Here is a 26,104-nt window from a genome sequence, read left to right as displayed (position 1 = left end):
GGTGACGGACAGGGAGCTAGATCTGGCGTTGGGGACTTGTATACTGCATTGGTTCCCCCACAGAGCTAAAACTAAGATCACCAGTAAGTTTATAGATATGGGATTGGTAGTGGCCAAGAGGGAAATTACGATGCACTGGAAGGCGAGTGGGGCCCGAGTTTAGATTGATGGAAGAGAGAGTTCACCAAATGGGCAGAATGTGACGGGATAGTTAGGCTACAACTAGCCAAGAGAACGGGGAGCGAGAGATCACTTGAGGCGGCTTAGGCATGGGAACCTTTGATGAGACTATTGAAAGAAGCAGACACTGACAGCGATGACGACACTGAGCCGGGAGAGCTGGTAACAGGGTAGACCCTTTATAGCGAGTAGATGTAACCAATCAACCCCATTGGAGATATGCATGATGAGTGAATCTAAAGCGGCAGCCTGTATAAGGGGTTTTTATTGTTTACCTTATGGAGACCACCGATTACGCACTGCTAATGGATATCGAAGAGTACAGAGTAACATGGGATGTGACATGCCTGGAGGGAGTGGGAGGGGGAAATTAGTTTTAGGATAGATTTATTAGGAATAATGATGTTTCTTTATATGGGCTCCATTGAATATTGGATGTTACTCCCCTTATTCTTCAAGGAAGTAGAGGAGAAATGTCATAGGAATGAGCCAAGGATCCTATGCTCGTACGCTTGTACATCGTAGTGAGGGGAGGGGACTAGGTTGGTGATTTGGGAGATGTCAAGGTCTTGCTTTCTAAAACCTAATAAAGTTTGTTTAAATTTTTTTTTTTTTTAAAGGCGGTGACGTGGGGAGGGTGGTGGGTAGTATGGACAGGAATACGGATGAATGCAGATAAGTAGACTTTAAATAAATGAAAGGATTTCGTGGTGCGCCCTGCATCGCATTTTGCGATGGAGGGTGTGCAACAAAATCCGTTTTATTGATTTTCAATGTCTCCTTACCTACATTCATCGGTATTCCGGTGTTTGCAAGCCCCCACACTGCACCTCCCCCACCCCACGTCACAGACCAGCAGCGTACCCTATGATGGCCACTACTGGTGTGTGGTACATGATTTTAAGTATGTTGATTTTCAGATGCGTATTTATGTTGTTCAGACCTTGTCAGTGCAACCCTCTCAACAGATGCGAATGTCATGGTGATGTGTATTTGTGTATGTGCCACACAGCCGCAGACGTGGATGATACATGCTGTGCTGGTTTCGGATATTCAATGCCTGGCTTTGCGTGTTGGTGATTACTAACATCACGGGATGTTTCTTCAATGACACAGTTGACTTACCATGAAGGATGTGTTAACATGCACATGATTGTGTGATGGCCAACTCAAATGATGACAGAGGTGGAATGCTGTTTTCAGTATGGCCGATGTGTACTCTTGGGGGTGGATGAGTGTAAATTGACCTTAGGATTGAGTGTGCTATTTGTGGCTTGTTAATTTATTGTGGCAACTTTGCTATCCTTGCTTGTTTTCATACTTTGTTTGGCCTACTTCTTTACGTGCACATTGTGGCTGTGTGAGTTAGTCACAACAACAAGTGAAGAAGTACAAGTTTGTGAGACACATTGCTTACACGCATTGTCCACGTACCGTGGTGTTGCAGATATTGCCCCCCTGCTCATTGCAATCCATTGCCCCATGAGTACAGTCTGCATCATGTGTGCATTTAGACTCTTTTGGCCATCGGCCTATATGGTCACTTTGTTGGGACATTGCATGTGTTGCCGGTATGCAGACTCACTCGATGCTTTCTCATCTTGCTGTACACTGCTGTGCACATGATCAGTCACATTCACAGTGCATACTCATTTGGGCGTCTGGGAGATGCTGCCTAGTCAAGATGATTTGGATATGGGTTGTGATGGTGCAAGGGGTGCATTATGCCAGCCTGCAGCATCTATAGGTGATGTGGCACTTTGCTATTTGATGCTGCACTTATTTTGTGGTCTGATGTTGTACCTGGACTGTGTTTGGCTGACTTTTCAGGGCACATTTCAATGTCAGTGTGTCCGGCAATATGTGTCTTGCAATGTTTTGGTTGGATCAGGGAATGTGTGTCCATGCCACCATGCACAGCGCTATCTGGGACCCACAGTAATTGTGGGTATGCAATGCTATTTATTGTACATGTGTGCCATTGTGCCCATCCACCCACTCCATAGTTTGTACTCACCCTGCGGTTGTGTCTGCTCACATTCAGCAGTATCCTGACCTGGCACTCCGACCACCGTTTCCTCTGTGATGACTTGGGCCACCATTTCTTCCTGCTCCTCCAGCTCCAGCAGGGGCACTTGACTCCCACCTCCAGTCGCCATAGCTGCCTTCCGGTTGGCTGCTATTTTCTCCTTTGTATTTTTCTTGCTGTCATTCCAGCACTTCTTAACCTCGTCCACTGTCCTCCTCTTCCTCTCTCCAACGGCATTGACCTTAGCTGTGATGTCCTCCCATATATCTTTTTTTCTGGACAATGGCACTGTGCGTTTTATGAAAAAGCTCCTGCAGGACCTGATTTTCCTGGTGGCTGAACCTGGGGTTCTCTTCCTCTTGGCCTTCTCCTGTGTCTCTGTCTGCTCCTCTTGGCTAGATGGGGGGTTGGCTGTTGGCTCAGTACTGGTCCCAGCTTCCTCCATGTCTCTCCTGCTTTCTGCTGTGTTCTCCATTTTTTTCCCTGCTTGGAGGCCTTTTATGGTGCTTTTTCCCGCTTGCAGCATGCAAAATGCAGGGCTGATTATCGGGTCGCTTTTGACGGTAATTGGCCCATCGCGACTTTTCTCGTCATCCATTGGCGCCGGAAATGGTAGCTATCGCCGGGTAGTGGCGCGTTGTTGATACGTCGCTACCACGGCAATAAAACCAGGACTTCACCGGAGATAAAAAAAAAACACAAAGAGCGCTTTGCGATAATTATCGCAATTTGTTGCTGATATGCCCTGAAGCACTTCTGAGGCAGTGAGCTACCGCGAGAGGGTCGGATGGCTCACTACACTAAGTAATGGCATTGCGGTTATCAGAGTTAAATACATTGCTTTTATCCATCACAAAGTTTCAAGTTCATCTGCCTTAATTTCGTCTTCTTCATTCAACAGACAGATCTCTGCCGGGGACGCCAATCCCACTATCTGTCTTATTCAGGGTTTTTTGTGGGGGGGCTTACTGATGAACATGAGACCCACCTGCTCCCGACTTTCCAACCGCTGTAGCTTCCATGGAGTGTTATTAAGAAAATTATTTGATGAGTTGAGGTCTGGGCCCTTGGCATGGAAGACCAAGGCAACTGCTAAGAATGAGTGATTTACTGCTGATGGAAGAGCTAAGATTTATAAACCGCAGGAGAGTTGATGACAGTCAGTGGCAGTAATGCTCGAGTTAATTTCTACCATATTTAATTACTTTGATTTTCTGCTCATCCTCCTCCCATCACTAGCAAAGTTGAGGAGAAGGCTGCCTCTGGATGCAGACACTCTGTTCTAACACAGTAAAAGATCTTAGGGCTGATCCACAAAACTGGAAGTAGCTCTACAGTACTTATAGTATCCTTTTACGTACTCTTAGATGCCTCTGTGAATGAGACCCAAAATGCCCAAGTGCAAAGACCTTCCTATTTGTACTAAATGTATATGAATATTCCCATTTTAGATGTTCTTAGACTAATTTCAGAAAGCATTTAAGAGTATGTAGAATACTACAAGTGCACTACTTCATTTGCTACCAAAGTCCTCTATGAATAGACCAGTTTGTGTATAACCCAACATACACTTTGCCACTTGCAAGTCCCATGCTGTATCTGGGAAAGCTGATAAATGGTGCATCTAGCCCTCCCACTGCCTGCACCCTATAGATAGCAGAGCACATTGTAGATGATGATTCCTCAGCTAAGAAGAGGGAATGTAGGCTATGTAGCACAGCAAGGACGGGAGTAAGGAAGGTTGCAGGTCGAAAGTCTGAACTGTACTTCCTCATCTCCTTATTCATCCCATTTCCTACAAAACCTAACTAATTATTTGGGAGGGAAATCACTATGACACTCCATTCCAGCTGTGCAAAATGCTGCTTTAGTGGGAGCAAGATAGGCTACACCTTACATCATTCAGCTGAGTCACAAAAGCTATTACAACCCAAATATTGCCCTAACATTTACTCATAACACTTACACCCTTCCCTAACAGACTACCCCCATCATATTCACTCCCTTTCTCCCCAACAACTTTGATCTTTAACTACATGACTGCTAGGGCTTAATTCCTCATCATGCTAAGCCCGTGTTCAGATGTTTGGAGTAGCTCACACTTAAACCTTCTTAATTTTTTTCCACAAAAGGTATACATGCTAAATTTGCTTACTTTTTTCTGACATCCTGGGAATTCTAAAGGTACCCAGAGTTTGTAGATTCCCGTGGAAAGAACTAAGAATAAAGTCAAACTATAGCTAAATTGTGGAGTTTTTTGGGGAAAAATTGGAAAAAGTGCAGTGAAATAAAGCCTATGGTATTTTTTCTAAAAATGAAATCAACAAAAGTGTTGCTGTCTAAGGATCACCATCTTCCTATCTTTCAGGACCCAGCAGAGATGTACCAGAAACAATTTTTACCACAGTTTTTGCATTTTTGCTTTTGCAAGAGGTAGTCAATTTTTCCGATTTTTTGTGGTTTTAACCGACTTGCAGTTAGTGTTGGAGACAAGTGTGAAGTCCATGGGTGAACTCAGAAAGCTATACATTTCTAAAAACTAGATACAATTCTGAATTTAGCAAGGTATGATTTGTGTAGATCCTTCAAGGTTTCTAAAAAAACTAACCATGGACATAAGAATATAATGAAAATACGTTGAAAAAAATAGCCATTGCTGACAACTTTTTCATCTGTAATTTTTGTCACAATGGCCAATTTCTAAAAGCAATCTACTGCTACGTCCATCAGAGGCTACTGCTCGTAAGGATATACCAGGTTTATAGGTCTTCCAAAAGCACACAAAACTCAGAGCTGCAGCTTATAAAGATTTTCTATTGTGTACCAAGCATGCAGCAACTCCTATGTTAAAATCTAACAAATGAAAAATGAGTATGAAGGGAACCTAAACAATAGATATGTGTACCCCTCTGAATTTGATATTGCCTATACTGTAATGCAATTCAGAGGGCATTTTGCAAAAATGTGTTATTTCTTGCACACTGCCTTACAGTTGGAAGCCAAAAATGCAGATAAATTGGTAATAACAAATGTTCTGCTATTCTGTGTTTGAACATGTCTTCTGATAAAAACAGTACCCAGCTAGTGTGGCTGGGCCTAGTGCCCATGCCTCAAAATACCCCAAAACGTGACCAGCAGACATCACATTCACCCAGCAAAACAAACACATTTTTTACAATGTAGGTATCTAGAGAATTTGCCCCCAGCTCAGTCACCACACAGAGAAACCTACCACAACCAGGCATTTTTGACGAAGAGACACCCCGGGGAGTCCAGGTTGGTCTGCCTTGCATGGATCCCTTTCTTACCAGCAATGACCTTTAAACCTCAAACTTTGACAAAAGATTAATATTCCACATATTTCTGTGAGAGAGCTATGGGTATCCACACATTTCCTACCACCAGCATGCCCTGAAACACAACATGAACAGATCACAGTTTTCCACTCAAAATTACCTTTTCTTATAACAATGTGGGAAGCTGTGGAATTTGGGACCGGGCTCAGCTACCACCCAAGGAAACCTACCAAACCCAGACATTTCTTTAAACTACATATAGGGGGGAATCCAGGGTGGTGTGGCTTGCATGATGCCCTTACCTTTTCTTACCCACAATGTCCTTAAAACCTCAAACGTAGGCGAAAAAAACACACAACTTCCTCACATTTCTGGAGACGAAAGTTCTGAAATCTGTGTGGATCCACAAATTTCCCACCACTCAACATTCACACAATTGTACAAATATTACCAGTACCCCACTAGTGTGGGTGGGCCCAGTGTAAGGGACAGGAAGGGCCCTAAAGCACAACATGGAAAAATCAAATTTTTCCACACAAACCAATGCTTTTATAGCTATGGAATTTGCATCAGGGTTCCGTTGCCACCCAGGAAAACCTACCAAACCCAGACATTTCTGAAAACTAGGGGGCATATTTACAAATCCCTATCTCCACAGGAACGTCACTTTTAGTGGTGTTCCTGTTGCTATAAACCTTTCGTCTTATTTACATTACAAGGCAGCAGTTAAGCCACTTAGGGACCGATTCCGATCCGGGTCGGAAAGCACTCCGACCGAGTCGGATTCGGACTGTTTTCCGACCGTGCCGGACCCCTACAGTCCGACCGAGCGAGTACGATGCGCACGTATGCTGTCGGACTCGGTTCGGTCGGACTCCTGTAGAAGTCAATGGGAGCCAGTTGTACGACGCGTACATGCACTCCCATTGACTGAATGGGTACGTCTCGAACAAGTGCGCCCCCTACAGTGGGTACCCGTCGGTGCCATCCGCACCGTACATGCCTGTGTTGGGGAGACCCATAGGTCTCCCCCTGTGTGCGAGTCGTACGGCTGCGGGTATGTGGGGTCCGACGCAGACCCCCGAAGTCCGACTCCGGGAGCTTTTGTGAGCCGGACACTCCAGCTCGCACAGGCTGTCCGACGCGTGCATCGTACTGGCTCGGTGGTGTATCGCATCCATTGCACGCCACGGTTAGTTTACGACCGAGACGTACAGAGCGGTTCAGACCCAGAAACGACTCAGTCGGTGAATTTCATGTAGCTCACATCATACTGGCTCGCTCGTACAGCTGTACGTGTTGGCCGGAAAATACGCGTACGGCTCGTAGTTTTAAAAGCTAGACACCTGGGGGAACCTAGAGAGGTGTGTCTTGTGTGGATCACATGACGTTTTCTCACCCAAAATGTCCTGCAAACCTAAACCCTTCACCGAAAAGCACACATTTTTCTCAACTTTCTGTGACAGAAACTTCCAGAATCAGCAGTGATCAACAAAATTCCCACCACAGAGCGTTTCCACAGTAGTCCTGATAAAACTGCTACCCCACTTGCATGGCTGTGCCTATTGGCTGTGGTATAAACAAATCAAACCAGAAACAATGTGAGTCCTTGCGAGCTGAAAGACTGTTGGGGATTTATGGGTGGGGCGTTAGGACCAATGCCAGGGTAGCTGGCTCACACCCCATATTTATTTTTCATAAAAGAGAAAAATGTTCCTTGGTTCTCGTGGGCTTTTTGCCCCCCCCCCCCCAACCTTGGGCATGATTGTTGTAAACCCTTGGGGAGGCACAGTCCTATGCCTGGGTGGGTGGCTCCACTTTTGGTGATGAGTGGGCCTCCTACTTGTCAAGGGATAATTTAGCGGCAAATCTTTTATCTGCCCCCTGGGGGGCAGAAAGACACTACTGTTCCTTCTCGGGTGGGGGAATGGTCCTATGCCAGAGTGTCCTGCCCTAAATCCCTTATCTACCCCCTCTTGGGGGCAGAAAGACTGTTACATCTTTTGGGGTGTAGGCATAGCCCACTGCCAAAGTAGGATGTGCATACCTCTTTTTGTGGTCTACTGTAAAATCCCTGGTGTCTAGTGGGCTTTCTACACCCCAGGTGAACCCTCAATCAAGGCAAATTTCCTATCTGGCCCCTCCCCCCTAGGGGGGAAGCAGAAAGATGCTATTGCTTCTCTGTTAGGGACATGGCCCAATGGCATGATGCGCCACCCCATTTTTTAGCACCATTTTGAAATTCATGGAATCTAGTGAGCAGTTTGCCCCCTCGGGGCAAATTTGGGGCAACCCCATCTAGATCTGGGGAGGGGCAGAAAGACTGTGTTGTCCCTTTTGGGGTGGGGCCATAGCCCTATGCAAAGGTGCGTTGATCCCACCCCTTCATACATTTGTTTACTAAACATCCCTGGTGTCCAGTGGACTCTCCACCCACATGGGGGCACATATGGGGCAAATCTCCTAATCTGCCTCACTGAGTGGCAGAAGAATGTATTGCTCACTTTGGGATGGCCCTATGTAAAGATGGGCCATCCCTACACCTTTATTTTTTTACAAAAACAGTTTCCTTGGTATCTACTGAGCTCTCTATTGTCATGAGGCCTGACTAGTAATGGTGCCATCTTTATGTTCATGTTTCTTAAGTTTTCTCCTTTTTGCAACATAGAGACTTTTGACATACATTTGTGTACGTGTCAGTGCAGGATAGGAATCCATGAAACTGAATTTACTTACATTTCAACTTTGTAGGCACACTATCATGACACCTTGGATAGTCAGTACGATGTACAGAGTTCACTGCACAAATGTCACAGCTTATTGTTGCCCAGTAGGCGACAATGCTATCTAGCTAACATAAACAATGGTGGCCTGACAAAGACCTCGACATGCCAACATGGGCACTGTTTATTATATATGAACAAAATCACTTCCTCATTTAAATATGAGGAGCACTCTGCTGACATTTTGAGGTCACTGTAAGTCGGAATTCCAGCTTAGCTGATTGCTGAAATTTCCATGAAGGATGTCCCGCTCTACACCAAGATGGACAGCCTGATGACATGTGCCCGCAGGTAATGGGGAGTTAGATCACCCAGCAGGGATTCTTGACAGATCATCTACCTTTGTCCAAACTAGGTTAGGGAGCGTTAGTTAAGAGCACGCTCCATTATACTATATGCCAGCATATATTCATTGTATTAGCACAATGATGAAATTATTCATTCTCTCCACTGTTCTTGTATTGCTAATTATGGGAATATGTTTGATTCTATTAGTAATTGCAGCACATGTATTTTACTCAAGAATTTCACTGCTTCAATAAATATTGAAACTGAAGGTTATGTATTTCTTGTGTATTTCCTTTGGGTATGCATGAGAGTTGGAACAAAAAGGTTCTAGATCGGTTACCACGATTCCTTGGGGAGTCAGGGTTGTCATGTTGTGAGGTTGCACACACCTTTGTTACCCTGGAAGGTTAGGGGTGCGAATGGTGAACTGTGAGCTAACCATACTATAGGCCAACATCTCCTGAGGAGGCGTGGGGAATAAGACTCGCACCAACCCAACGTTTATGTTGTTCAACAAACGCACAGTTTTTAATGAGAAATCATAAAGCCGTACAACACTATTCCCTGTGAAGGAGCGAATTGGGAGCAAACCCAGAAATCTGCCTCTCATTGGGCAGTAAGACTGTATTACCACTTTTGGGGTGGGGCATTGCTTTATGCCAAGGTGGGTCACCCCCACCCTTTCATTTCTAATCCCTGGCATCTAGTCGAATTTCCTGCCCAAGGATAGCCTTCAATCTGTCCCTAACTGGGCAGGGACACTCCCTTGCACTTTGCAGTGGAGGGGGATTTAGCTCTTCCCCAAGATGCCTCTCCCAACTCCAGAACAAAAGGAATCCTTTGTGTCTAGTGGACTTTGCACTACTCCCCCAGGGTGGGGGGGAGCACCATGGGGGCAAACCCCATTCTGAAGTGGGGTCATGGCCTGATGCTAGAATTAGCCACCATCACCTTTTATTCAGAAACCCTGGCGTTTAGTGGGCTTTCCAACGGAGGGCAAAAAGATTGCTTTGAACTTGAGTGGGGGAAGCACTTGCCCTCGCCCCCAACTTCGAAAAATAAATTCCGAGCTCTAGTAGAGTGTATCACTGCTGGGGCATTGCACACTAGGGAGAGAAACTTCTTGAAAGGGGAGATTCTCCCCTTTCTAATGATACCTCTCCAATCAAAACCAGTGTTTGGGGAGTCGAGATATGCCCCCGAGCACTGATATGAGAGAAAGTAAAATGAACCAATCAGCTCATTTCACTTTCCCAGTAATGACATTAACACACCTTGCACTTGTCATTACAAAAAAAAACAGCCAGAAACGAAAAAAAGGAAGTGTCAACACCAGAGGGATTCCCTGCCCTTGGCATTTTGATGGGACCTCCACATTAATAGCGCCAGCGTTGAAGTGCTCTTGATGTGGAGATCACATCAATTGTATCCAAGAGGTTAAGCAAACTTTTTGATTTAACTTTCTCATGTGCTCTTCTTTGCATTGTCTGCCAATTTAGGCATTTTTTTTAGCCTGACCTCTCCTGAGACATGCTCTCCTCTTGATTCTCTCCTCTTCCTCTCTCTGGCCAACCTTCCTTCATTCCCAATTTTTTTTTCATCTCTGTATACCCTGAGCCCTCACCACTTGCTCCCAAGTCACAATTTACACCCTAACACGCTGCCCCACCTGCTCCCAACCCTATTTTTGTGCTAGGATAGAAGGTGACTTCATTTTGTTTGGCGCCACAGGTAAATGTACCCGCGGACACCTGCAGAGCAATGACACAATATGGTAGTCTTGCTGTTGACCAGATCATTCGATTTCTCCATTCACTCCTGTCAAACCTTCCATGCTTGAAAGATGCTTCCTGCTCACCCGCCCCTCACCAGTCCCCACATGCCCGGTTTGGGAGGGGAATCACCAGAACACTTCATTCCAGTTGCACAAAAGGCTGCTTTATTGGGAGCATGCTAGGCTAAAGCCATATATACTTCAGCTAACCTAGAAATCTATTATGCCTTAAACATCATCCTAACATTTCATCCTAACCTGTCTCCCCTTCCCAAACAGTTTGCAACACCAACATAACCACTGACATTCTCCCCAAAAATGTTGACTTTAATCAAATGTTTTGATTTAACTTCCTCATGTGCTCTCCATTTCAATGTCCACCAATGTATTACTTGTCTAGCCTGCCCTGTCCTAGACCAGGTCAACCTCTTGATTCTCTGTTCATTCTCTTTTTTACCTCTTTTCTGTCACCGTTTTGCTCACTTCTCCACCTCTCCATTCTTTGAGCCCACAATTCCACCAGACAAACCCTCCCCAGAGGTGTTCTTTCTGCACCCTTTTTGTATTCCTGCACACCATCCCTTCTTCTCCTGTCCTCTCCATCAGTCTCTCAAGTTATCTCTATAATGATGGGTGAATCATTAACATTCTTGCAATGTTTAATAACTGTCATTCCCTTTGCCTTGCAAAATCCTGACATTTCTCTATTAATCTCCTTGTGCACTCTCTCAATTGCTGCTGGATTCCTAGACCCTCTCTATACACTGGAGGGTAGCAGCTGTGCCAATCCACCTCTCCTTCACAAAACTCTGATCCTTCTTTATCTATTGATCACCTTCAATCCTGTAGACAGAATCAAATCATTCTCCGCAAGCTGCAACACAACCACATCTGGCCACGAACACTTCTCTCTCAAATCCCACATTGTCGGCATGAGCTGGCCTCTTCACATACTAGTCAAGCCATACCAGTGTAGCTTTTTCAAAATCCATTCCCAGCTGTTGTCCATAGAATTGTTTTCTCTCATGTTCCCAGGCCCATTTCACCAGGGAAGTCCCACATATCCAAGTATCTCGCACCTGCAATATAAAATGTTAGAAATGGGATTCATGCTTGGCTGAGGTATGTACCCAGGCCAGGCAGGAACCACCACTCTAGTCACGGCAAGCTAGAAAAACACTAAAAGATAATCTCTCTTCACCCTCTGGCTGCTTTGCACCGAGCAGTCAGGCTCATCTAAAGAAGCAATGCGTAAAGTATTTGTGCAACCCACACACACAGTAACACACAGTAACATAATGAATACACACAGCTTTAGAAAAATAGATTATATTCGGAACAAAAAAAATCCAATGTATAGAAGTTGAGATATTGAATTTTAAAGAAATAAATGTAGTAAAGCGCTTAGAAGCAAGCAGCACTGAAAAGGTTACTTTAGGTCACGCTGGACCAGGGCAAAGTGAAAGTTGGGGCCGACCGTGATGGAGCGTTGACTAGATACAGGACCCATGCAGGCCCTGGTGAACAAAGTACCTTTCCTGGTTGCAAGCAGCAAGATGCGTCTATTTCAAATCCCACAGGTGCAGAATGTGTCAATCTTCTCCACGCAGTGAAGGTGATGCACCAGTTCTGAAGGTGGGTGCTGGAGCTGAGAGGCATTGTGTGATGCCCAGGATTCTGCCACATAGTCGAGTGGATTGATCGATCTCACCAATCTACAGCAGCAGCGATACACTGTCTGATGTGTTGATCTCTGGAGGCAAAGCCCTGGTTCCAATGCAATGCGCCGATTTTACTCCCGCAGCTCAGTCTGTCGGGTCTGGTGGCTCAGTGGATTAATACATCCACTTCAGGGGCCTGTGTTTCCTGGTGGGTCCACTCAGCTTTTCATCCATCTGAGGTCGATAAAATGAGTACCATTGAGTTGGGTAACAATAAACATCTGTTATTCAACGCCAAGATATCTCCGGTTGAACGTGCGCTTTACAAATACACATGTTATGTTATGTCGATGCTCCGGTTCTGCTACACGCAGACAGAAGATGAGTCAATCTCCATGTTTCAAGTATCTGGGCCACTTCCAGTGAGCCAGGCACAGGATCAGAGATGGAGACTTTTATATTTCTAAGTTTCCAGCAACAGGAGGCAAGCCAACAAGCCCTTGGAGATCAGTTGGAGTGAAGGCAGAGTCCAGTTCTCCTGCAGCAGAGTCAAAGAGCAGCAGGTGGAAATGCAATACACAGAAATGCAGGCCTTCAGATCAGCCGTCCAGTTAAGTCCTTTAAGCAGCATGACAGTTATTCTGGCAGAGCTTCAGTTACAAGCCAAATAGTGTCTGAATTTAGGTCAGATAACCCGTACATATACCCAAAAGTGCCTTTGTTGTGGGGGGAACTTCAAAGGAGCTCTCTGAAGTGCACAAGTATCCCTTTCAGCACAGTACTGTCGGACAGGGGGTAATCTGTCCTTTGTGTCGGGACAGGACACTGCCTAGTCAAGTGAAGTGCTAGCCTTGTCCTTCCATTCTGCCCAGGCAAGGCCATCAGAATGCAGATGTATGTAGATGAGTACTCAGACACACCTATACCTCCTGTATTGTGGCTGTCTAGGGGGAATGCACAAAGTGTAGCTGTCACCAACCCCAGACGTGTATTGGAGACAGGCTGTCAGGCACACAGAGCAGTAAGTGCAGAGAAATGCCAATTTTCTAAAAGAGTAATGTTAAATCCAATTTCACCAGTAAGGAGGATTTATCATTACTGTTCCAAAGATATGAAACATGAAAAAGCTACTTGTCTCTGATCAGGAATTACAGCTTAAACGTGTATTAAGGAACTTCCAGTGCTAGCCTATTAGAATGGTAGTCCTAATAGTGAAAAATGCATTTCTGTGTTTGTCACTACCAGGACATGTAGAGATTAAACACACATGTCTTACCTTTTGCTTACATAGCACCTTGCCCTTGGGGTTAGTTAGGATCTATTTTAGGGGTGATTTATCTGTACTTAAAAGGGGGTTTTGTCGCGCATACGTTCTGTAAGTGAGGACTTCGACCATGTAACAGGCTTCCCATTACCGCAAACAGCAGGAGAGTGCCTGGGCATGAATGCAGTACCTATGAGGAACAGCCAGGGGGCGAGCGGAAGGATCAGGACTACACTTCCCAGACGGCCGATCCGTGGACTACCGGAAGCAAGCCCCGGCGTTCCGACAGTGGAAAAACTACAAAGCCTCGCCTCATCCGAGGCCCAGGGCTTGACAATCAGATTTCTTCGAGGAGACCTATCGAGGAATTCCCGCCGCTCAATTCTGAGGCGGCATTGCGGCGTTTTCAAGCAGCGTGTCTTCCGTGTCCCTGAGTTCCCAGTGAAAGCCGTCCCTGCTCCATTGCTACACTCGCTCGAGACTCGGCCGGCAGAAGGTATTCCCCGAGGGGGAACCTGTATTTGTTCGGAGCAGGACTTCTGAGGTGCTATGCTCGCGCTGGCATCAGGTATTTGGGTGGGGAAACTTGGCACAGGAGTGTTTTCATCAGACCCTAGATGCGTGAAGCATCCCCTTTTGCTGATTTCATTTGGACTACGTAATTATGCCTGATTGCTGATTTTTGTTTGAGTACATCTGATATATTCCCAATTGCAGGCTTTGTTTTGGGTTATTTAAACTCGTTGTACAGATACCCACGAGGTTGGCTGCGCAGGACTCTTTATTTAAGGAGCGTTGCCTATCAGTGACGATAACTGGTTGTGCATAAATCATCCTAGACGATAGACTTTGCAGTCAGGACTGCTTTACAAGTCTCCTTCTTGAATACCCGAACGTCTGCCATCTAGCAGCCTCCCACAGTGTTACGGCCAGGTAGAGTGAGAGCGAAGGCAATAGGTATAGGGTTTGAGTATTTGGGGGTCTGTGTTAATCTGCGCTGATCCTCGCCTTCTTGTCTTGCCTCCTTGTGTAGTTGCCTCCACTGGACGCCCGTGCTTCTGCCCTGATGCGGCATGAATACGATGCAGAACTAGGAGAAGGCAGTGGGTCCGCTGTGTTTATTGTTTTATCCTCTTCCCTTTTTCCCCAGGGCGCAGACCTTCATAGCGGTGTTCTTTATCGCCCTGTGAGGGGTGCTGCGCCCAGGGGAGTACGGGGAACTCTCTGCCAACCATCGTTCCTGCTGAAGATCTTCCGAGGTTAGGCTTAGGAAGGCTTAGGAAGCAGTTTTAAATACCAAGTCGAAGTGGCAGTAAACTGAACACACAGGCCCTGCGGTGGTAGGCCTGAGACAGGTTTGAAAGGCTACTTATTTAGGTGGCACAATCAGTACTGCAGGCCATCTAGTAGCATTTGATTTACAGGCCTGCTGATATGTGATACCACTTTACAAGGGACTTACTAGTAGATCAAATATGCCAATCAGGTATACACCAATGCCACCATGTTTAGGGGAGAAGCAAATACACTTTGAAACTGGTTGGCAGTGGTAAAGTGCTCAGAGTCCTAAGGCCAACAAAAGGAATCAGCAAAACAGGAGGTCAAAAGCAAAACATCTAACTTTGAAAGTACAGCCATTAATACCTTCCTGCCTCCTCTACCATCCCAGACCTCAGGTATCCCACTTTCAATTACTGCTCCACTTCCCCAAACCCTTTGGCCGGCCTTCATTCAAATCCACTTGAACCCCCACAGTTGGTGCTCCTAAACAAATGGGTGCCAAAGTCCTTCTCGTTCCATCCCTTCCCCCTCAAACACTTCCACAATACCGCCAATACTTGCTTGTCTGTTACCTTCGAGCCATCAGCATGCACAAACAAAGGGCCGGGCACCCAACCTCTCACTAGTGGCATAATATTAGCCCCTTGCAGCCCCTAGGGTGTAGCTGGCCCCCTAGCTGCAGGGGCCCCCTCCGGCAGTGTTGGCCTGGGCAGCAGGTCCCTGGCCTGAGAGTTCCTGACTGGGTCCGGAAGGTGGCCTCCTCCATGTACTCTGCAGAGGTGCTTCTGCAAACTTTATTACGCCATTGCCTCTCACTCCCAAAAAATAACCTATCATCCTCTCTAAATTCTCCCCAATTGCATCCTCATCACGTTTTCCACTGTCAAATCTGACACCCTCTTCACCTCCACCAGATAGAATAATCAAAATGTCCCATAAAATAGCACCAAGAATTTGATCCCAAACTCCCATCCCAGTCATGCACTGGTGGTCACTGCCTGGCTTTCTTCGGTCCCCCTGATACCAACCTCTGTCTGCTCTTGGGTCAATGTTGTCTTTTGTTTGTGGACTAAAAGGCCATCCAACAATTCCCACCATGCTCTTTATATCTCAGCCAAACCCCGGTTCACTCTGTGGACATCCCATCAGCCGCACTCACTCTGCTTCATGTTTCTCTCCAGCAACAGGCCAGTCTCCCAATGTTACCCACCAATCCCCTTCATACTCACATTCCCCATCCCCCCCAACTCTGTCTCCTGCTCTTCGATCTCCTATGTTGTTAGCCTCTGTCATGCCTCCCATCTTCTATCCACAGGGCGATCCTTGCTGCTTGTCCCTGTGCCCTTCATGCCTTCTGCCCCCTGACTCTGTCACTCCTATGATGCCTACTTTCCCCCTAGCATCTACTCCTTATAAGAGTCCAGTAGGTTTTTCTCCTGTTGTCAAAGTCGTTTGAACCCCATCAGAGCTCGCTCTTCCTTTCTGCCAGACTTTCATACTCAATCCCCAACTCGTCCGCCACTCAGCCTGTGTGCCGCCACTGCATGTCATCCCGCTCTTGCTACACAGATATCAGATTTGCTGTGGGTCTGTAGTTTGCTGTATCAGATGGATCAGAGTTTCTCACGTATTGGAGAACTTTGAACTTCAATATCATGTGTACTTAGTGTCTCTGGCAGTTGTCAACATCTTCAGCACATGAAGTGGGGTAGTTGGAATTCGAGACACTAGGGTTATTTACTAAGGTTGTGCCCAGGTGTTCATGTGGCCAATGAACAGCAATTCAAAGCATTGTATCAATTTACTTTCAATTACAAAGGTCAGCAGGTGCAATGCAACCCATAATTGTGCAGTGCAAACCAATTACAACAACCGCTTGTACAGAGAATGAAGAAAACTAGACATCCAACAATTAAACACCCACCTTGAAAGAACCCCAGTAAACATCTGGCTGAAAGACATACACACCTTTTACAACTGGATCTCCACTGTGCTGGACAAACAGATATCAACAAAAATCACATCTAGAGTTGACTTTAAAAAGAACACCATGTGTTAATGACAACATCGAAAGAATCAATCAATCAATCAATCAAGCAGGGGTTTATATAGTGCACTACTCACCCGTAAGTGTCTCAAAGCACTGGGGGGAGAGAGTTTCGGCCAGCTCCGAGGTCATCAGAAGAGCCAGGTCTTGAGGTATTTTCTGAAGGTTTGCTGTGTAGGGTTTCGTCTGATGCTGAGAGGGAGTTCGTTCCAGGTCTTGGCCACGATGTAGGAGAAGGATTTGCCTCCTGTTCTGGCTCTGTGGATGCAGGGATGCAGGGGATTTCGGCCAGGGCTAGGTCAGCGGAGCAGAGGTTTCTCTTGGAGACGAGGAAGGAGATTCTTTCATTGAGGTATTGGGGTCCGGTGTTGTGGAGGGCTTTGTAGGCGGTGCTGGGTGATGTGATTTTGTCGTGGGATTCTGAGGACGAGGCTGGATGCAGCATTCTGGAAGGTCTGGAGTTTGTGAAGGAGAAATTTGTTCATTCCTGCATACAGGGTGTTTCCGTAGTCCAGCCTGCTGGTGATGAGTGCATGGGTGATGGTCTTCCTGGATTCAGGGGGGCATCCATTTGAAGGTCTTGCAGAGTATGGGGACGGTGTTGAAGCATGTGGACGCTATGGAGTTGATCTGTCGGTTCATGGTGAGAGAGGAGTTGTGTATGATGCTGAGGTTGCAAGCGTGGTCTGTGGGGATGGGAGGGTTTTCGAGGGTGAGGGGCCACCACATGTCGTCCCATACAGTGGGGGTGGATCCGAGAATAAGGACTTCTTTTTTCTCAGAGTTGAGCTCAGGCAGCTGTTGCTCATCCAGGATGCAATGTCCTTCATTCCATCCTGAAAACTGTGCCTGGTGATGTTGGGTTCCTTGGTGAGGGAGAGGATGTGCTGGGTGTTGTCAGCGTAGGATACTATGCTGAGTTCATGTTTTCTGACGATGGTTGCGAAGGAGGCCTTGTAGATATTGAAGAGCGTTGGGCTGAGGGAGGATCCTTGGGGTACTCCGCATCTGATTTCTGTGGTTTCGGAGAGGAAGGGCGGAGTCTTATTCTTTGAGTTCTGCCGGAGAGGAAGGAGCAGATCCAGTCCAAGGCAGTTCCCTGAATGCCGGCATCGTTGAGTCTGGAGGCTAGTGTGCGGTGGGAGATGGTGTTGAATGCTGTTGAGAGGTCTAGAAGGATGAGGGCTGCAGTGTGGCCTCAATTGAAGAGTGCATGGATGTCATCTGTGGTGTCTACGAGGGTGGTCTCAGTGCTGTGGTTGCTGCGGAATCCGGATTGAGGATGTTGTTGGATTCTATGAAGTGCGTTAGCTGGGTGTTGATGATTTTCTCGGTGACTTTGGTGGTGAAGGGGAGGAGAGAGATTGGCCTGTAGTTTTTGAGGTCCATCAGGTCTGCGGAGAGCTTCTTGAGGAGGGGTTTGACTTTGGCGCGTTTCCAGCCATCGGGGAACTTTCCTGTTTCGAGGGTGCAGTTGATCGTCTGTCGTAGTTCTGGTGTGATGGCAGAGGTGGCTCTGTGGACGATGTGGGGTGGGCAGGGGTCAATGGGTGCTCCGGAGTGGATGCTTTACATAGTCTTTGCAGTGTCTTCTGTGGTGAAAGGGGTCCAGGTGAGAAGGGTTGGCTTGGTCAGCTGGGTGGCGTTGCTGGTGGATGGTGTTGGGTTGGTGCCTTGGTCTTGGTCATTGACGTTTTCGTAGAGTGTCCTGATCTTGTGGTGGAAGAAAGAGCTGAGTTTGCTGCAGAGGTCCTGGGAGGGAAGAATGTCAGAGGATTCACTGAGGGGTCTGATGAATTCTTGTATGATGGTGAAGAGTTCCTTGGAGTTGTAGGAGTTGGAGAGGATTCTGTCCTGAATTAAGTTTCTCTTCGTAGATCTGATGAGTTGGTGGTGTGCCATTGTGGCTGCCCCGTAGGCGGTGCATGCTTCTGGGTTTTTGCTGTTCCTCCATGCTTTCTCCAGTCATCAGCACAAGTACTTGGATTCCTGGAGGTCCGTGGTGAACCAGGTGGCTTTCGTGTTGTGTCGTCTATACGAGTTCCGGATGGGGGCGAGCGTGTTGGTGCAGTTGGCGATCCATTGGTGGAGGTCGTTGGCTGTGGAGTTGCATCAGTTGTTACGGGAAGAGTGTGGCTGAGGGAGGAGGTGAGGAGCTTTTCAGTGATCTGGCTCCAGATTCTGCATGGGAGGCGTGGCATTGACTTGTGTGCGGTGGATTTCGAGAAGGAGAAGTGGAGGCAGTGGTGGTCCATCCAGAGAGGTTGCGTGGTGTGACTGAAGCGAATGTTGTTTCCTCCGGCACAGATGGTGTCGGGAGTGCATCCCGCCATGTGGATGGGGTTGGTGATGAGTTCCTTCAGTCCAAATTTGGCGAGGTTCTCTAGCAGGGCGGTGGAGTTGGGGTCGCTGAGGTTGTCAAAGTGGAAATTCAGGTCTCCAAGCAGTACGTAGTCCATGGAGGCGAGGGCGTGGGGCGCAATGTAGTCTGCAATGGTGTTTGTGAATGGGGAGTGGGGTCCGGGAGGTCTGTAGGTGAGAGTCCCGCATAGAGTCATTCTGGGGTTGGGGTTGGGGTTGGGCTTGATCTGGAAGTGGATGTGTTCCATGGGGGGCGAGGTGTCATTTGAGATGGAGGTAGTCAGTCCGAGGGAGTTTTTGTGGACGATGGCGAGGCCTCTTCCTGGGTGGTTGGGGCGGTCGTTTTCCTCAGGATCTTGTACCCATCGGGGATGGCGGTTGCGATGTCTCTGTGAGGAAGGCAATGTCAGGCAAGAAGGTGCTGTGGAGGCTCCAGATTTCTACTGCTTGTCTGTGCAGGGAGCGTACGTTGAGGAGGATGGTGCTCAGGGGTTTGGGTACATTGGCGGCCCATGGGGTGGCAGTAGCTGTCTGGGTCTGGACGTGGGTGAAGGTACGGCGGCAGTGTCGGCAGGAGAACGTGCCATGGGAGTTGCTAGGCGTCAAAAGCTGGCAGGTGGTGTTGCGTCCAGGGTTGAGAGCGTGGAGAGTGCTGGAGTCGTAGCGGGGGGGGTCGGAGGACCAGGGTCACTGGCGCTGGTCACGGTCAGGTCACGGACTGGCCCAAACAGGCTTGCCTATGGTGGAGTGGCCGCACAACGGCCGCCATTAAGTCGGGGGAGGGAGAGCAGCTTGGAGGCGGAAGGCAGGAGTAGGAACACGCAGGGGAGAGAGGGGCAGCGGGGCAGAAGCAGCAGTTAAAAAGGCAGAAACAGAGGTAAACAGAAAATAAAGGCAAAATAAAAGCAAAATAAAGGCAAAAAAAGGCAAAGACAGAAAAAAGATAGAAAAGACATAAAAAAGCAGATCAGAAAAGGCAGAAAAGGCTGACAGAGTGGAACATCAGAAGAGCATGCTCTTCCACTGGACTACCAGGGATGAGGCACAGGCAGGAGCCTGCGGGTAGAGGAGGACCTGCAACACCTACCTGTAACCAAAAAGGCACTGTGGCAGAGGCTCAATGACGGAGTTGCGTGAGGGGAGAGCAGTTTCCCTGTGAAAACACAACTCAACATACTACAGTGCAAATGTAAAGAATCAGGAGATGAAGCAGCCAAAAGCATGCTACGGCACAATAATAGAGACTAAGAAAGAACCATAAGAACCATAAAAAGACATCACTTCTCCACGTGCATAACTGAATCAGACAGCTTTTCCAAGTAACTCTATAAAGTTCTAACAGAAATCCTCAATCCAGAGTGCCTAAACACAGAAACGCCATGGTCACAAGGCTTCTGTGACAACATTTCCAATTAATTAATCGAAAACATTACAAAGATTCAAAATTACCTTAAGGATAATGCAGACAACACCACAACAAAGCACAACCTAACCACCGCAGAGACACCAATAACCATCTATCAATCCATACCTAGAATACCATGTCACAAAAAACATTCCTCAATATTTATTTATTTATTTATCTTTGCAGCCAGACCACCAGGATCACCATCAGACCCAGCACCACCAATTATCGGATCCAGCAAACTAGAGGTCCATATCAAATCAGCCGTTCTTAGGGAAATAAATGGAGAAAGCTGTGTGTGCTCAACTCTCTATCTTGGCTGAACATTATGGCAAACTGTTTGACCAACAGGCTAATTTCAGACCAGGCAGAGGCACAGAGTCAGCCATCATATCCATCTCCAATGATTTAAAACTCAAAGTGGACACAAACGGAGTAGCTGCCTTAATATATCTTGATTTATTGGCTGCATTTGACACTGTCCACCACCACACTACTGCAATGACTTCACAATATCAAAAACTCTAACAATGCTTTAAAATAGATTGCTTCTTATCTCACAGATAGACAAAGTATGGTCTACATAATCCCTTTCACATCATCTCTGCACACACAACACTGTCCCTTACTCAGGGGTCCATGATATCTCCTCTATTATTCAACATCTACCTAATTCTCTTACCAAATCTGATTAAAGCATACAGAGTCATCTGTTACAACTATGCAGATGACACCCAAATCATTTAAAAAATGAAATGGATGCCCTGAAGGCCTCTACAGTTCAAAACTTAATGAATGGCTATGTGCCATATAAACATGAGATGATAAATATCCATCTAAAGCTCAATACTGCAAAGACAGAGATTATGACATACAGACAATTGCAAAACTACCAGCCTACCCCCATATGGCCTAAGGAACTTAAAGCCCCTCCAACAAAAGCAAGAGATGTCAGAAATCTAGGAGTGGCGATGGATTCAGACCTATCCTTGATGCCGAATGTTGGGGGGCGTGGCTTGAACGCCGAAGGAAATGGCCGCTGCCTACCGGAGCTCCGTGACGGAGTAGCGTGTTCGACTTCCCCCAGGGCTTCCTCTCTTCATGGCGAACTCCCCAGGTTGTGGGAACATGCTCCGGACTCCTACCTGCATCGATTGGGATGTCAGTGAATCTTAAATGATAGCGGAATCGGCTGCCTTTTGTTTCCTGCGTCTGTCGCGGCTCCGTGAACGCCGCGGCCGCCATTTTGGATGTTCCGGTTTCCCGCGTTTCGTCCTTGAAGATTTTCCTCACATCCACTTATTTATGTGACTGACGGTGAGCGTTCTATGGCCTCAATTGTTTTGCATCTTGGCTTCTATGTCTTCCTGACGTCGTGGTGTAATATTACTGACTTTGGCTTTCGGTATATTAATGTAGTAGGATACTCGCTTCCACCTCATTGGCCAATTTTTAAACGCAAGCTATTTTACCCACATTTCTTGGTGTCCCATCTCTGGAATTGAATGGCAATGCCTCGCACTAGCCGTGGTGGCGCCCAGCAGCCCAAGTCTTCGTCCATGGCGGACCCTAATCCTTACAGTGTGTTGCAGGAGTCTGTGGAGGAGCCCGGCTCTGAAATTGCTAATTCTGCGCCTCTGGCTTCCGTTCCTTCATGCTCCAGTAATAAGTCACTCTCTAAGATTCCCTCTGCCTCTTCTTCATCTTCGGGTAAAAGAACAAAAATCAATCCTCCTTCTCCTCCTAATGTTTCACCTACACTTTCAATGGAGCTTTTGTTGGAAGAAATTCGCTCTCTTAAGCCATACATGACAGAGACTAATTTTCGCCTCCAACAACTTGAGGATAATTGGTCAAATACTGAGAAGAGAGTTGATGCTCTGGAAATTCATGTTGAATCTATTCAAGCTGCTACCGATCACATTCCTGTTATGCGAAGGGAGATTATGCATTTGACACAGCAGGTGGAGAATTTGGAAAACAGGAATAGGCGCAATAATCTACGCATTTATGGTCTTGCGGAAGGAATTGAAGGTCCTGACCCCTTGTTATTTTTCCGCTCTTTTTTGCCAAAACTTCTTGGTTTTCCAGCCACACCTCCTCTCAACATCCAGCGAGCTCACCGCCTGGGTCACATCCTGGGCTCTTCTGCTTCGTCCTCTCCTTCGTCCTCTCATGTGAAGCCTAGAGGTGTTATCTTATATTTCTTGGAATATACCGACCTACTTAGAGTCCTACAGGCTGCCAAGCAGAAAGGAAAGATTCTTTGGAACGGCTCTAATTTGTTTTTTGCCCAAGACTATTCTAAAGCCACGGCAGATCGTCGGAAGAAATTTTTGGACATGAGGCCTGCTCTCCGTAATTTAAATGCTCGTTATGGGTTATTTCATCCATGTTTGTTCAAGGTCACGTATCAAAACAAAACAACTAATTATGAAGACCCTGCACTTCTTCAGCATTTTTTGAACACATGTAGAGATGAATCTATGGACATGTCTCGATCGTAATTCCGGCCAACGTATTGTCCTCTGTTGTGTTTCTCTGTGTTATGCTCAAGTTTTTGCACTTTCTTCTCTATGTCCCGTATATCGCTTTGGTGGTTAACATTTTTTCTTCTTTGTTTCCTTTGTAGATATGTTATTGACTCCCTTCCTCCTTCCTTATTCATTGTCCCTGGAGGTCGTCGTCCTTCGTACCTTCGTCAGTCTTGGAGTTGTCTGTCTTGGTATGCTGCCTTTTCCTATGTGGCTTCACCCTCCCCATCCTCAATGTTTATCTGTGGTATGTCTTTATGATATATTATATTGGGTTTTTCTACCATGTCTTTTGGTTCTTTGTTTTTCTCCTCACATAACGGTGTTATTTTGTATTGTTTATTCTCTTACTGCTTCTTTCTCATTTTCTCCTTTTTCCATTTCCCTTTTTTCTCTCCTCTTTTCTTACCGTTACGTTACACATATTGCTGTTGTTGTTTCTCTGTTTTTTGTTCTAATCCTCTTTATTACTTCTTTTTCTCCTCCTGCTTTGCTAATTTTCTTTTTATCTCATTTTCAGTTATGTTCCTGGCGTTTATTTCTTCTCTTATTTCTAACTCTCTCTCGTTTTTTCTTATCTCTTTCTACTTACATTTTCTTATTCTCCATTCATTTTCTTACCTCATACTTCTGTGCTGCATCTTATCATTTTTCTTCTAGTGCTTATGTTACGTCTCTCCAATTTTTATATGATGATTGTCTGAGTATTCATTTACTTGATTGTCTTTTACACAAGAGTTATTTTTGTTATGAGTTATATATTTAGTTGTCGTTAAATATATTTACTTGGAATGTTAAGGGTTTGGGTTCTCCCATTAAGCGGCAACGAGTTTTGTCTCATTTAGCAAACTTAAAGGGAGATATTGTGCTATTACAAGAAATCCATATACGAGAAGTTGAAGTTGCCAAATTACGCCGTAACTGGGTAGGTCATGTATTTGCTTCTCCTGGTTCAGGGAAACGTAATGGTGTTGCAATTCTCTGTCATAAGCGGTTAAATATCAAACTTATAAGTCAAGCCAATGATTCTGATGGTAGATGGGTCATTGTATCTGTGTTAATTGATAAAGTCCCTCTAACTATTTTTAATTTGTATGCTCCCTCTACACATGATAAATTATTTTGGCCCCAGATATTAGTCTCGTTGATGCAATCCTCTGATGATTATCTCATTTTAGGAGGAGATTGCAATATGGTTATGGACCCCCTTTTAGACCGAAAGTCACATTCACGTTTCTCACCCTCCTCCATGCACACTCAATTTACATCCACTATATCCCAACGCTCCCTTGTTGATTCTTGGAGACTCTGCCATCCTACACTTCGTGAGTATACATATTACTCACCAGCCCATTCTTCACAGTCCCGGATTGACTACATTTTTGTTTCCAAAGCCTTGATCCAACACATTACCCGATCTGAAATAGGTTCCATTTTAATTTCTGATCATGCTCCAGTTTCCTTGTGCCTCGATCTGCTTCCCCCCATAAAAGGTACCAGGAGATGGAGATTTAATAATTCTCTCCTATTAGATCCCAAATTTACCCCAGCCTTTCTTGACTTCTCATCCCTATTTTTTACTGAAAATGAGTCTCCTCTGATATCCCCTCAGGTACTATGGGATACTTTTAAAGCTGCATCTAGAGATTTCATTATCTCGTTTGTTTCCCATAAAAGGCGTATTGCATCCCATTCCTTACAGTCAATTAATACACAAATTAAGCAATTAGAACATTCTTATTATTTAACCAAGTCTCAGTCTGATTTAGATAAGCTTCTCAAGGCCAAACTCTCCTTTAATAAACTCTCCACGGAATCTGTTAACCTAATCCTACTTAAATCCAGTGCCAAATATTATTGTGCGCAAAATAAGGCAGGCAATCTTCTTGCCAAGTATCTTAAAGTTAAGCAAGAACGCACAAAAATTGAGTCTATTGTTTCCTCATCGAATCTCACTCTTCACAAGGATGAAGATATTCTGGCAGAATTCACTAATTTTTATCAAACTCTGTATACTCCGGAATCGCCTTCTCTGTTAACAGATATTGATCGTTACTTATCTTCCATTCCTTCTCCTTCCTTTCCAGACACTGACTTTGCCCCATTGGAGGCAGATATAGGTCCTAAGGATATTTTAGAGTCCATTCGAATAATCAAAAAGGGTAAGGCTCCTGGGCCAGATGGCTTTACGATAGAATTCTATTTACATTTTGCTAATTTGCTTGTTCCCAAACTTCATCGACTATTTTCATTTTTTATATCGTCCAAAAAATCTGAAGGGTCTTTTCAAGAGGCCTTAATTTGTCTCCTACCTAAGGACAATAAAGACCATACTTTATGCAAAAGTTATAGGCCCATCTCTTTGATCAATTTGGATTATAAAATCTTTGCGAAAATTCTTGCGCTCCGCCTTGATAAAATTTTACCTAGCATAATTGGTAGGGAACAATGTGGATTCATTAAAGGTCGTCACCTTTCTGACAACACTCGCCTCTTTTTTAATGTGCTGAGTAAATCCCATTCCTATCAGCATTCTTTAGCCGCGTGTTGCGTTAGATGCTGAAAAAGCATTTTATAGGGTTAATTGGCAATTTATGCTTGCAGTCCTTGTTTGGTTTGATTTTGGCCAGAAATTTCTTGCTTATGTCTCTTTACTATATTCTTTTCCTAGGTCCTTTATCTTGGCCAATGGTCTTGTCTCTTCTTCGTTTCCTCTCTTCAGGGGTGTCCGACAAGGTTGTCCTCTTTCTCCTCTTCTTTTCATTTTGGCACTAGAACCGTTCTTGATAAAAATTCGTATGAATACAGATATTACTGGTTTCCCATATGGGGATAAGTATTTGAAACTTTCTGCCTATGCAGACGATATTCTCTTATTTATTTCCAATCCACAGTCCTCTATTCCATCCTTTTTATCGGAAGTATCTGATTTTGCGGAAGTCTCAGGTTATAAACTTAATGTTGATAAGTGTGAAATTCTCCCCCTGAATAAATTTTGTTTTCATGCAGACTTTTTGACTTCTTCTTTTCATTGGAGTCCGGTTAAGATAAAATATTTAGGCCTGTGGTTCAAATCCTCTATTAAAGACACTGTAGCACTTAATCTTAAAAACCTACAAATATTGTTACAGGACTCTACGACTCATTGGCATCCCTTGTTTTTATCCTGGTGGGGAAGACTGGACTCGATTAAAATGATGT

General features: G+C 45.6%; 1 long non-coding RNA gene across 7 annotated transcripts in view; it reads left to right on the top strand.

Moving 5' to 3' along the window:
- LOC146870615 (uncharacterized) overlaps positions 1-26,104 on the top strand; it is a 466,635-nt gene that overhangs the window by 302,672 nt on the left and 137,859 nt on the right. For 4 of the 7 annotated variants that reach the window (XR_014959417.1, XR_014959419.1, XR_014959416.1 and 1 more), the window contains exons 1-2: positions 13,565-13,843; positions 23,002-23,150. This is a non-coding gene — a long non-coding RNA (uncharacterized LOC146870615). Of the gene's footprint in view, positions 1-13,564; positions 13,844-23,001; positions 23,151-26,104 lie in introns of those variants that run through there. The other 3 variants (XR_014959420.1, XR_014959421.1, XR_014959422.1) reach the window with 3 other exon arrangements.

The sequence above is a fragment of the Triturus cristatus genome, chromosome 1_1 (assembly GCF_964204655.1).
Source record: "Triturus cristatus chromosome 1_1, aTriCri1.1, whole genome shotgun sequence".
Classification (NCBI taxonomy): Eukaryota; Metazoa; Chordata; class Amphibia; order Caudata; family Salamandridae; genus Triturus; species Triturus cristatus.
This window is presented reverse-complemented; position numbering and strand designations above follow the sequence as displayed.